Below are 13,214 nucleotides of genomic sequence, written 5' to 3' on the forward strand. Positions count from 1 at the left end.
TGTATTGTGTTCGGTGAGCTGGGCCAGTGTGTGTTGTGTTCAGTGAGCTGGGCCAGTGTGTGTTGTGTTCAGTGAGCTGGGCCAGTGTGTGTTGTGATCGGTGAGCTGGGCCAGTGTGTGTTGTGATCGGTGAGCTTGGCCAGTGTGTGTTGTGTTCAGTGAGCTGGGCCAAGAGTGTATTGTGTTCAGTGAGCTGGGCCGGTGTGTGTTGTGTTCAGTGAGCTGGGCCAGTGTGTGTTGTGTTCAGTGAGCTGGGCCAGTGTGTGTTGTGATCGGTGAGCTTGGCCAGTGTGTGTTGCGATCGGTTATTAGGGCCGGTGTGTGTTGTGACCGGTGAGCTGGGCCGGTGTGTGTTGTGTTCGGTGAGCTGGGCCGGTGTGTGTTGTGGTCGGTGAGCTGGGCCAGTGTGTGTTGTGTTCGGTGAGCTGGGCCAGTGTGTGTTGTGATCGGTGAGCTGGGCCGGAGTGTGTTGTGTTCAGATGAGCTGGGCCGGTGTGAGTTGTGTTCGGTGAGCTGAGCCAGTGTGTGTTGTGATCGGTGAGCTGGGCCAGTGTGTGTTGTGATCGGTGAGCTGAGCCAGTGTGTGTTGTGATCGGTGACCTGGGCCAGTGTGTGTTGTGTTCAGTGAGCTGCGCCAGTGTGTGTTGTGTTCAGTGAGCTGCGCCAGTGTGTGTTGCGATCGGTTATTAGGGCCGGTGTGTGTTGTGACCGGTGAGCTGGGCCAGTGTGTGTTGTGATCGGTGAGCTGGGCCAGTGTGTGTTGTGTTCGGTGAGCTGAGCCAGTGTGTGTTGTGATCAGTGAGCTGAGCCAGTGTGTGTTTTGATCGGTGAGCTGGGCCAGTGTGTGTTGTGATTGTGTGTTTTGATCGGTTATTAGGGCCGGTGTGTGTTGTATCTTGTAGTGGAAGTCAACATTCTGTGGGATGTTTCTATTGTGGGTTTAATTTTTCTGATGTCATATATAGTTAAAATTGGCGTCTTTAGCTCATCACTGAAGACACATCTTTATTTGTGCGCTGCTGACTTTAGAAGCTGCTTGAAGTGAGAAAATGACAGAAGTGTTAAAAGAGGCCTAATAAAGGTTGAGCTGATGGTTGTGGTTGGACTTCTGCTCTGTTTCTGCTCTATATTTTTAACCAGAGCGAGGAAGATAGTTATTCTTATTCTTCATCTGTAGTTTCATAAACCTCAAAATACTTCAACAAGAGCAAAAGTTTCCCAGCAACATGTGCATGTCATTTTCATTTACTTCCTTTAGAAAACCTGTTCAAATTCATATTGCTTTCACAAGTTCACATTTACTTATAATTGAATAAAGTGAAGCATATTTGGCATGCTGTCAGGGGAGAAAGCTCCGAGCCTTCATAACAGAATAAAAACAAACAAAACAATATATACATATATTCTTCTTCTAGTTCTTGTTCTCCATATTGAGAGTTAATCAAGCGCAGTACTGAGCTGATCATGTTTTGATGGATTTTGATGACCATGCTCCAGTCTTTGAAGTTGTGGCAAGTGTTTATGAGCAGAAATACTAATGTTGAGGATGTATTTTTATCTCTATGAGGTATCTGTGTGTTACAATTATACTGTTTTGATCGGGCCTCGTGAAACTGGTCAGGCTCCTAATAACTGTTTACATCCTTTGTTTAAGGACTGCTCTCTAAAATGTATATAAACTAACATGTGTCTGCTTTATTAGACTGAATGACTGGAGCATCAAACAGAAATAAAGAAAACTGCTGAAGATTCAGAGTCTCCTGGTTTCACTTCTCACTTCTAAAAGTAAACGCTGTCATGTAATTACTCCTTTTAGAGAATAAATAAATATTTTAAATATTGTTCTGGCAAATTGTCAGTCCATCAGTCCATCATGATTTTATAGACTGAATGCATCACTTATGTTTGACTTTTAAAAAAATCACTTTTTACATTTATAGATGTGTTCATTTAATTATATAGCAACAGTCACACAGGGTTTTGATTCTGGCACCTTCCTACATGAAATATGGTGATTTATACAACAATACTTTTGTGACAACAAATAATTTTTCTGATTTTTATCTGTTAGAGAAAGCATGTTTTTAATGAACTAAAATATTCAGATAATGTCAGAATATAATAACAGATACACTATATTAATTATTCATTATATCGATCATTTTGTAAAAGCGGTTTAGTTGTCATTAATCGAGCCTCTATAATTGTTGATGAGAGAATAACTCAGATAAGAGCGGGTCTTACATGAACAGAACTACATTAGAAGTCAGCTCATGATTTACTTGCTATTCTCTGATCTGTTCATAATCTGTGAGGCTTTGACTGTGAACGAACAAAACAAAGCAGTGTGTGAATAATTACTGAACACTTTCTCTTTTCAAACAGCTTTAACAACTTTAATAAAAGAGTAAATATCTTCGAATGGGTCTGGTTTTCTTCTATTTCTTCATGTATTTGTGTGTAGAGTTTGTCTCCTCCCTCATCTCTTCTTGAAGTGTGAAAAGCAGGAAGTGTCTGATTTAGTTCAAACAGTCTGTTAATGTGTCAGTATGGGCTCCAGTGCACTGTCTCTCACACTCTGTGAGTATTTCATTATATTCTACACTATCTTCTGTTTTTAATACAGTATTCAGCTGAAGATTAATGCTTGTGCTGTGTGTAGGAGGGTCTATGAATCCACCGTCTTGCTGTTTATCATATTCTTTATTGTTCAGATTAATGTGATGATATGTTACGTGTGAATCAGATCCAGAGTTTGAGAGAACATGTATTTATCTGTGCTGCTTGTGAAAAATGGAGGATCTGTGGACGTGTGCTTTTGCTTGGTTTTGTTATAATACACGTTCTTCATATTTTAGGTAGTTCATTTTATCTTTTAATAGACTCTCCATCAGAGGTTCAGAGAGTTTGAGAACAGTGACCAAACACAAGTCAAGTTATTATGCTATATTATCACAAAATATAAAAAGTTTCTTAAATTAGGTCAGAATTTGTTGTTTTTTACATTTATTCATTTAGCTGACACTTTTATCCAAAGCGACTTACAATAGCTATACATGTCAGAGGTCGCACGCCTCTGGAGCAACTAGGGGTTAAGTGTCTTGCTCAGGGACACATTGGTGTCTCACAGTGGATTCGAACACGGGTCTCTCACACCAAACCATGTGTCTTATCCACTGCCCTAACACCACCCACCACCATTTTTATTTTGTATTTTTATTTTATTTTTTGTAACTGATTGATTAGGTGGCTTTCATCTTGGTCTTATGCACTTCAGTTTTTGAGAGGAAATAAAAACATTATTTGTGGATATTTTTTTTTCAGTAAGCAATAAAATATGAAAATAATCTGCACTGTTTATCACACTAGTGTGCTTTAGGCTCAGATCAACAATGTCTGCAATCGATCTTAAAAATAATGCAAACTCTGTCCCAATTAAAAGAAAAAAAGCTGACAAACATATTGAATCTAATATTTGGTGATATAGAGCATAATGAGATATGTATAAGCTTATTACTGTAGGCTGGTCATTTTTGACCCGGGACACCAAAAGTTTAACAAGGAGGAGACATTTATTTATTTTTTTTTTTTTACAAAAAAAAAACAAAAACAAAATGTTGTGAAGTTGTTAACAAGGAGGGGAAATGTGTGAGCAAAGTCAGTAAGTTTTATTTCAACATTAACTTGCATATTTGGAAAAAAAGAAAATGGTCTCTGAATGTCCTGAACACAAGATGACGGAGGAGTCGATGTTTTCAGAGTCAAACAGGAAGTGAGGCTGTGTCTCAAACACTTTGACCTGATGTGGTTTGGTCTTCTGTTCCAGTGAAGAGTCAGTGATGAGACACAATCATTACATTAATGTTCATATCTGCTTGTAATGTGTGTTTATAAGTGTGCAAGTGTTTTACTACATACATTATATATTCATTATATATATCACGGCTCTGTGGAATACTTGATTCTGATTGGTCATTTATCTCTCCTATAACAACCTGTAGAAGAGGCTCATCCGGGTTACTGCAGTCAGCGCTGTAGCCTACTCTTGCTTTGCTTTTGCGTTTGTTTAGTTAATAAAATATTAAAACTCAGTTTAAAATTGTGAACAATTGTTTAATTATGTCATCCTGGTATCGCGGACTCGCTCTCGTTTCATACAAACCCAGCTGCTGCCATTTATTTTGCTACGATTGTTTTGTACGCTGTAATGAATCATTAAAGAACTAACAAACTGGTAAGGTTTTAAAACATTTTCGTCTTAATTATTTTAGTGCCTTAATTATTTTGTGGTGTAATGTTGTGTAATACGTGATTTAACTGAATCGTTTCCCTTAAATGTCTGTTAGTTTGAATTTGCCGCTTGCTCTTAACTGCTGTGTTCATGGAAGCTTGTTCAAATATTTCAACTCAAATCAATATTTCGCATCTAATTATTTATTTATGTGTCAAGTTTCCGTTTAATAAGCTTCGCATCGGGGTCCTGATCACCCTGTCGGGGTTTATTCAACCAGTAGCCTACAGTATGTGTGTGTGTGTGTGTGTAATGATATAGTACTTTTTTTGTCTAATGGACAGGTTATTATTTTTATATTTTTTTCTTATCTCTTTTAATTGGTTAAATCAAATAAACTGATGGACAATAATCAATCATTTGTGTTCTCTCTATATATATATATATATATATTTTTTTTTTTTCTAAAGGGAATTTTACAAGTGGTTTATACACTTTTTTTTTTTTTTTTGGATCACAGAATAGGGCAGATAATATATATTTTTTATCATTTCAATACTATAATTCAATTAGCACTGCATTTTTCACATAGTTAATTTTTTTAGCCTACCTGAAGAGGACATACACATAAACCATTATTTGCCAAATATTGTTATTATATATAATTATATATTATTTTATTTCAATCACATATTTGTTGTCTTCATGTTTCATCAGTCTAAAAGTTTCTGTTTTTTATTCAGCTTAGCTTTGATAGCTGATAGTTTGCTAGAAGGGAAACATCACACATCAATATTGTGTTATTTCTGTCTTCTGAACAACAATTAATTACTGTATTTGACTTTCTGTACGAGAACACACTCCAGCTTCCAGTGTGAATGAAATATAAACTGCATGAGAGTGTTTAGTGCTCCATAATGTTCACATCGCCTCATTTCTGATACAATTAAGATGCCGGGTCATTCATAAACTATTTTGTCTCTTTGATTTTAAATCTAGACTTTTACACACTGTCTCTTGAAAACCTCGACCTGAACACACTTGACTGAAAACATGTGTGAGACAAATGTAGATTTTAATAAAAGTATGTGGAGTGGAGGGACAGGTTGAGTGTATTCTAGACCCATGCTGTGATGACATTGTGTGTGTTAAATGATGGAGAATATCCTCCATCGGTTCTCATGGAGCATCAAAACAGAGAAACACTTTCAGCTGAAACTCTAGACATGTTTCTGTGATCTGCATTGTGTTGAACCAATGGAAATGATTCATATCTGTTTCTTCTGTGTTTAGTGCTGATGTCCTTCATCCACTCTGGACTCACTCAAGGTATTGTGCTCTACTGATTTACATTTGATTTATTAAATATGAATAGTGTTGTAGTAGTTTATTTGTCTACATGGATCACATGAGGATCACACATTTGTCTCTTTGCTGATAATTCATCTCCATATTTTGCTGTTGTTCATCTTCACTCAGCATCATTTATATGTGTAGCTCCTCATGCTGTAAAACACTGCTGTTTCTGCCGTTTATGAAAGTTAAATAAAAATCAAAATAATAAATAAATAAAAAGCTTAGTGTAGTCTATTGCAAAAATGACAGTGTGTCATTAACTCTTTTGTGATGTTCAGGATATTTAAAACATCCTCAATGTGTAACTCTGCTGATCTGTAATGATGGTTCATGAGGACACAAATCTGTATAATGACATGAATGTTACTACATAAATATGTGAACAAATCACAATAAATCCTCTCTGTTATATAGTTTGTCAGAATATTGTAACATAACTGCAAACTTAAGCACAAAAAAGTTAAACTGTAAAAAAGATTATTTGTTTTGTTATAATGATGATGTTTCAGTGTCTCCACATCAATCTGATGAGACACTTGAGTGATCACTGCAGACATCTGGAGGATGTAGATCTGATTTCATGCTATTTTCTATAAAGGGTTAGTTCAGCCAAAAAGGAAAATTATGTCATTAATAACTCACCCTCATGTCGTTCCAAACCCGTGAGACCTCCGTTTATCTTCAGGACACAGTTTAAGATATTTTAGATTTAGTCCGAGAGCTCTCAGTCCCTCCATTGAAGCTGTGTGTACGGTATACTGTCCATGTCCAGAAAGGTAAGAGAAACATCATCAAAGTAGTCCATGTGACATCAGAGGGTCAGTTAGAATATTTTGAAGCATCGAAAATACATTTTGGTCCAAAAATAGCAAAAACTATGACTTTATTCAGCATTGTCTTCTCTTCCGTGTCTGTTGTGAGAGAGAGTTCAAAACAAAGCAGTTTGTGATATCCGGTTCACGAACTCATCATTTGACGTAACCGGATCTTTTTGAACCAGTTCACCAAATTGAACTGAATCGTTTAAAATGGTTCGCATCTCCAATACGCATTAATCCACAAATTACTTAAGCTGTTAACTTGTTTAATGTGACTGACACTCCCTCTGAGTTAAAATAAACCAATATCCCGGAGTAATTCATTGACTCAAACAGTACACTGACTGAACTGCTGTGAAGAGAGAACTGAAGATGAACACCGAGCCGAGACGGATAACGAACAAAACATTGACTCGTTCACGAGTCAAGAACCGGTTGCATCGGTTTTCGGATCACCAGTAGTTCTTTCGGACAGTTGGATTCAATAAATCGGTTGAAGAAAACAGTTCACCGGTTCTTTTGCGCTCGACGTAATGGCGTCATTGGCGTTGACTGCAAGCCTTCAGTTTACCTGGGCTCATAACATTAGGACAGAATCAGTTCAGAATCAATCACCAAAAGAATCAGTTCAGTTCAGACGCTCTGTGTGTCGGTCTGCTTCACGCTGAATCACACATGCGCAGTATCATCAGCTCCTCGGTTCATGAATCAGACGCGTCTGACAGAAACGGTTCTTGACTCGAGAACGAGTCATTATCTGGCTCAGCTCGGTATCATCTTCAGTTCTCTATGAGTGAATGCTAGATTTTACATAAAAAAAAATAATAACAAATATATAAAAAAAAAAAAAAAAAAAAAAAAAAAAAAATATATATATATATATATATATATATATATATATATATATATATATATATATATATATATATATATATATATATATATATGTATTTTTATAGTAAATGAATGAACCAAAATAAAGTAACAAAAATGTATGCACCCTCTTCAGCCACCTGCAAACTGCAGAAGTGGCCCACACAAAAGAGTCATGTGTGCTTCCATCCCCCACCCATCAGGCCGTCACCCACCGCCTCCATAAATTTCCAACAGCATAATAATGCATTGAAGCTAACAACTGGATTTAAATCGTTGTTTCTTCTTATTGCCCTCTGAAGATGTGAAGCCTGATGTTAGAGGACCAGGCAGGAGAGGGCCTGATGCTGGAGGCCTGAACTTTGAAGGCAAAGGCCTGGTTGATACACATGTATACCTCCAAGGATCCTTCCATTACAACAGGCCCCAGGATGGCCAAACTTTCTCTTCCTCTGTAGGGAGAAGAGGAACTGAACTGATACCCCATCAGTCTTGTTTGCTTCACTCTATACATGCCGCAGCCCTCCGTTTCGTCACTGCAAAGTCCCTCCACTTATTCCTGACATTTTCTGGGCTTTGTTCATATACATAGCCAGCATCATTTATTTTTTTAGTGATTTCTTCACAGATTTTATTTTAGTCAGCATTTTTTAATGCTATTTTTCAGCTATGAGAATAGCTGGAGTTATTATTGGTAATAATACACCGCCTCCAAATGCTTTGAAAATGTGGGTTTTTGTCTAATTTTCATTAACACATGGCAGAATGACAAGGAAACTTAAATAGGAACAATTTAGCAAAATAAGCAACAGGTGTCCACAAAAGCACATCACAGTTTTCAAAACCCATCTTTTTAAATTGTGGTATTAAATAAGAAATAGTATTTATATGAAATTGTGGAATTATTGACATTGGGATCAGAAAAGAGCACATTTTTAACTCCGTGTGTGTATAATGTATTGCAGAACAAATTAATGATTCGTTATTACTCGACTCCTACGTAACGTCATTTCAAAAGCGTAATTCGAGTCGAAGAAAAGAGAAAATAGAACTAAATTACTGTAGGTGGCGGTATGTGCTCATGTCTCCAGTCAGCCATTAGATCAAAGAAGAAGAAGAACGATGGTTCATCCAACATAGTTTGAACCATGGATCTGCGACACAGGTACTATGGTTTTGGGAAACAGTCGTGACTAGTTAGTTCGTTTCCATAACGATGCTTCGTACTATGGTGGTTAATCAGCGAGTTACGTTGTTGTACGGGAAACGCACCCCAGATAAGATAGCGGAGGACGCATAGATGGATACTTCTCATCACAATCGAGCTCTGCTGTTAATTCAGCTTTAGCAAGAAACTCATTCAATAATGTTTTAATAACTTTCTCAGTTAAAAATACAGCTGAATTGACAAAACAAAATGAATGAATAAAAATGAACAAAAACATTTTATTACAACTTTTATCATAAGATAGTAAATTTTAACCATGTTTGTATCACTATCAACTATGAAGTCAGATATTCAGAGTTTATTTTCTTCTGTTCACAGATTTCCCCAGATCTACTCTGACTGTGACTCCAGACAATACAGTATTCACTGGAGAGAGAGTGAGACTGAAGTGTGTGATTGAGTCTAACAGACACTGGAGTCAGAGGAATGGCCTGAGATATGACCGGACATATGACTGGACACCTGAGTGGAGATATGAGTGGTATAAAGACAGTGTAATATTACAGTCGTCTGAGCGTCACGGTATTGACAGAAACACTCTCATTATTGAAGGATCTGAATCATCTGATGAGGGTCAGTACACGTGTAGAGGATGGAGAGATGGATCAGTCTCATCACAATCAAGCTCTGCTGTTTCTCTCTCAGTGAAGGGTGAGTTTAATATCATCATCTTCATAAACTCTCTCTTCTACATGAGAATAAGATTCAGTTGTGACAATGAATCTAGAAGCTCCTGAAGTTCTCAGCATAACATATAAAACACTGTTAAATTAAAGAGAGCAGACAATAACAGACTTGTTGACAGTAAGTGTCATGATTGTTTGAGAATCAGATTAAACCTGCAGTGAATCAGACGAGGAGAGACATCAGTCTCCTCTCCACATCTCTCCTCTTTAACATCAGTGTCACACAAAGAGTGTAAGAGTGTCCTTCTAGAAACTGACTCAGAGATCCTCCAGGATCATCACAGATCAGTGGAGATTGTAACGCTTGTTGATTCATGGCAGAAGAAATCAATGAGAGGAAAGTCAGGCAGCTCAGTTAGATCAGAAATGTCCAGAAAGTCTTCGATGGTCCTCGAGTGAATGAGTTTCTTGCTGAAGCTGAATTAATACGACTAGATCTATCAATGCTCTGCTGTTTCTGTAACGTGGCTGTTTCAGTAAAACATAATGTTGGATCCAAGAGCAGTTTAAAGATGATTTAAACAAGACAACAGTAAATCCAGCAATGAACAAGAGAAAACAAATACAGGAACTGAAACAAATGTGCAGCACACATCCATACCAGACAATAAAGAAGAGAAACACTGGATCATATAGACAAGAAGAGACAGGTGTAGACAATGAGTCGCCTTGGGAACAGAGGAGGGTAACCATGGAAACAAACAAGGTAGGCAAGGCAACAAGGGAAACAGGAAGTGAACACAGAAACAATGAGAAAAACACTTCAACATAAAAGTGCTTAAACAAGTCTGCTGAAGTTGATGGAGATTCAGTGTCTCCTCATATGAGGTTGTAGTTGGAGGTGTTCAGCTCTCCTTCAGCAGGAGCTTCATTCTGCTTTCTATGACGAGTCAGAGGTGTTTGTCTGAGGACGAGACGGAGCCAGAGCCTCCAGAAAACACTGAGAGCACAAAACTGACCACAACAAACCACAACATGACTGATGTTATCAAATAAGACATAATATATTGTTGTAACCAGCTATCCAACTTTTTTTCTTTACACTTCTGAATAAATAATGTATATTGCATTTCTGTCAATATATCTTTGTAAATATTACACATTGCACCTTTAATATAATATGATAGGACACCAGTTTACAATATCAAGCAGCAAAACAAGCTGTTTAGTAGCAAAAATAGAAGTGAATGACACCATAAACCAGAAACATTAAACTCATAAATGGCTCTTACAAGAAAAATAAGATGGATTGAGATCCTGAGATCCTTCAAGACTTAACCAGAGCCTCCTCAAAAAAACTGAATTGAGAAAACTGATGACAGTACACAAATAAAACAGAACCAGTATTATGAAATATGACATAACTAATTATTTTGTATGTTTGTTCCCTGAAAGAGCTGTTTGAGTCACTTCATATTTTTGTCTTTCCTAACAGATTTACCCAGATCTACTCTGACTGTGACTCCAGACAGTCCTGTATTCACTGGAGAGAGAGTGATTCTGACGTGTGTGATTGAGTCTTACAGAGACTGGAGATGGAGAAATGGCTTGACAGATCGGAGATATGACTGGACGCCTGTCTGGAGATATCATTGGTATAAAGGCAGTGTAAAGTTACAGTCGTCTGATCGTTACACTGTAAACACAGACACTCTCACTATCAGAGCAGTAACTACATCTGATGAGGGTCAGTACACGTGTAGAGGACAGAGAGATACAAGACCAAACTCATCACAATCAAGCTCTGTTTCTCTCTCAGTGACAGGTGAGTTTAATATCATTGTCCTCATAAACTCTCTCTAATATGATCACATCCAACTGAAAGACTGTGGTTTTGATCAAAATGGAAAACTCTTACTTTTAATTCAGCTCAGTATAAACTCTATTCTGTCTTTTTCTTCATGTGAAACTAATCACATCATACAACAATAGTGACTCAAACTGTCACATGACTTCATTACGTTGCACTTTTATTTCAGCACACTTTTTACACTCTTAAATTATGTAAATGTTGTACAGTCGGCAATTGTATGATCTGTGAATACAACAGAATACAGAAACATCTCAAAATCATAGTAAAGTTCTTCTGTTGTCATGAATGATCAGTCTCAGTGTGACTGACAGAAGCTCGTGTTTCTTGATGCTTCAGTGCAGTTACCTTTAAAACACACACACACACACACAATTTAGTAAATCTTAAATTCCATTAACAACACTATAAAAAACTAAAGCTAATTGCTAAGAGCTTTTGATGTATTTTTGAGAGCTTTTTCATGATGCAAAAGAAATTAAGGTTATTTACTGTTAAGGAAATGTACAGTAATAACTGTAGAAATGACAGAAATTGTTTTAACAGTGCAGTCATTTTCTTATAGGTTTATAACATTGATAATGAGACTGTGATATATCTGTTCAACATCTGCTCATATGTGTATTAATACAGAGAGACCTAAGCCTGTAGTGAAGGTGTCTCCAGATCAGCGTGTGTTCAGAGGAGAGACAGTCACTCTCACATGTGACATACAGAGAGGAGACATTCAGTGGACATACAGCTGGTTTAAAGATGGTTCAGTCATCAGAGACGTCACTGAGAGAGTCTTCACCATCACATCTGTGTCTGATAGAGCTGAATACAGCTGTAGAGGAGAGAGATCAGACTCACAGAGATCACACATCAGTGCTGCTCTTACACTGACTGTATCAGGTCAGTCTGATGATTCTGTTAATGATCTTTAAATCTATATTTGTAGCTCAGTTTATATTTCTACTCTGCAGTTTTGTCATCTGTCACTTCAAATGCTTTGAGCTCTTTAAAGTTGGATTCAGATTTACTGTCGGATTTGGTATGACTCGCTGCTCTCTTAGAGTTAAAACTATGACAACTTTGATAGTTACAGTTGTCTTTAAAGTAATCGCTCTTGAAATGGCCTTTAGTCATTTTTCTTTATACATGTTGTGCTCTGTTTCTATAAAGCAGTGATTCACAAACCTATTTCATTTCATTTTATTTTTAGCTGAACGCTTTAGACGTAAAATATTTAATTTAAATACACCTGAAATTGAGAAATATTTGCATGTTCACTGCTCTCTAATATCAATTAATGGTAGGACTGGACGATGCACAGATAATGATAATTTCCTCGATAAACGATACAATTAAAAAGTTCTATAAAAATTTTATATAATGTTTGAGGCAAAGGCAGAGCGAAAGAGCACTAGTCATGTAACCCTTTAACGTGCATTGTTACCACACGGTGGACCTTTTTTGCGATCAAATTACTGAAATTAAATCTTGTCAAACCCCATTTTTGGCCGTTTGTCCTTAAAGGGGTCATATAATGCTACATGCACTTTTACAAGTTGTTTGAACTGAAATGTGTGTTGGCAGTGTGTGTACGCAACCATCCTATAATGATAAAAATCCACCAAGTGTATTTTTTGTAATCTCTTAAAATGTTTTCCCCTTTCTCAAATCGAGCAGTCTAACCGTGTGACGTCACACGGTCGGAGGCCCCTCCCACGATTGTTTGATTGACAGCAGCGTTTCAGCACAGACTGGACTTGTGTCTTACCTCAGACCCTGAGTGACTGTCATCAGTCCGAGATGCATACGAGCATGACTCCTGAGTGATTGAGGTGTTTCGATGTAATAATGAACATAGCAGAGTGACTGAAATCTGAAAGAAATACGCCCTTGATATACCTAAATGTGTTTATGTTCGCGCGAATCATTCATGATCCAGCCTCACCTAGAGAAGCAGTGAGTATAATGTATTTAAATAAATCACTGCAAATGTTCCTAATAATGTGCTAATTAGCAAGTTTCACTATGAATGTGGCTAAAGTAAAGAGACACCCCTCGCTGCAGACTGTAGCGCGGTGATGTCACGCACGTCCTGATTTTGCTGAGTTAGATGTGTTCCTAGGTCAACATATTTTGTTGACCCTGGAACAACATTTTACTCCAAAAATGTATTCTTGACCATATCCCTACACCTAAACCTAACCTTAACCATGAGTAA

General features: G+C 37.3%; 1 protein-coding gene and 1 long non-coding RNA gene across 2 annotated transcripts in view; both read left to right on the plus strand.

The window, feature by feature from the left end:
* Positions 1–13,214, plus strand: part of LOC128017541 (basement membrane-specific heparan sulfate proteoglycan core protein) — a 1,082,135-nt gene that overhangs the window by 469,347 nt on the left and 599,574 nt on the right. The window lies entirely within an intron of this gene.
* Positions 2,535–10,735, plus strand: LOC128017453 (uncharacterized). The gene is made up of 3 exons (XR_008184457.1): positions 2,535–2,580; positions 5,525–5,560; positions 10,628–10,735. It is a non-coding gene; the product is annotated as an uncharacterized LOC128017453 (long non-coding RNA).

Source organism: Carassius gibelio, chromosome A7 (genome assembly GCF_023724105.1).
Source record: "Carassius gibelio isolate Cgi1373 ecotype wild population from Czech Republic chromosome A7, carGib1.2-hapl.c, whole genome shotgun sequence".
Lineage (NCBI taxonomy): Eukaryota > Metazoa > Chordata > Actinopteri > Cypriniformes > Cyprinidae > Carassius > Carassius gibelio.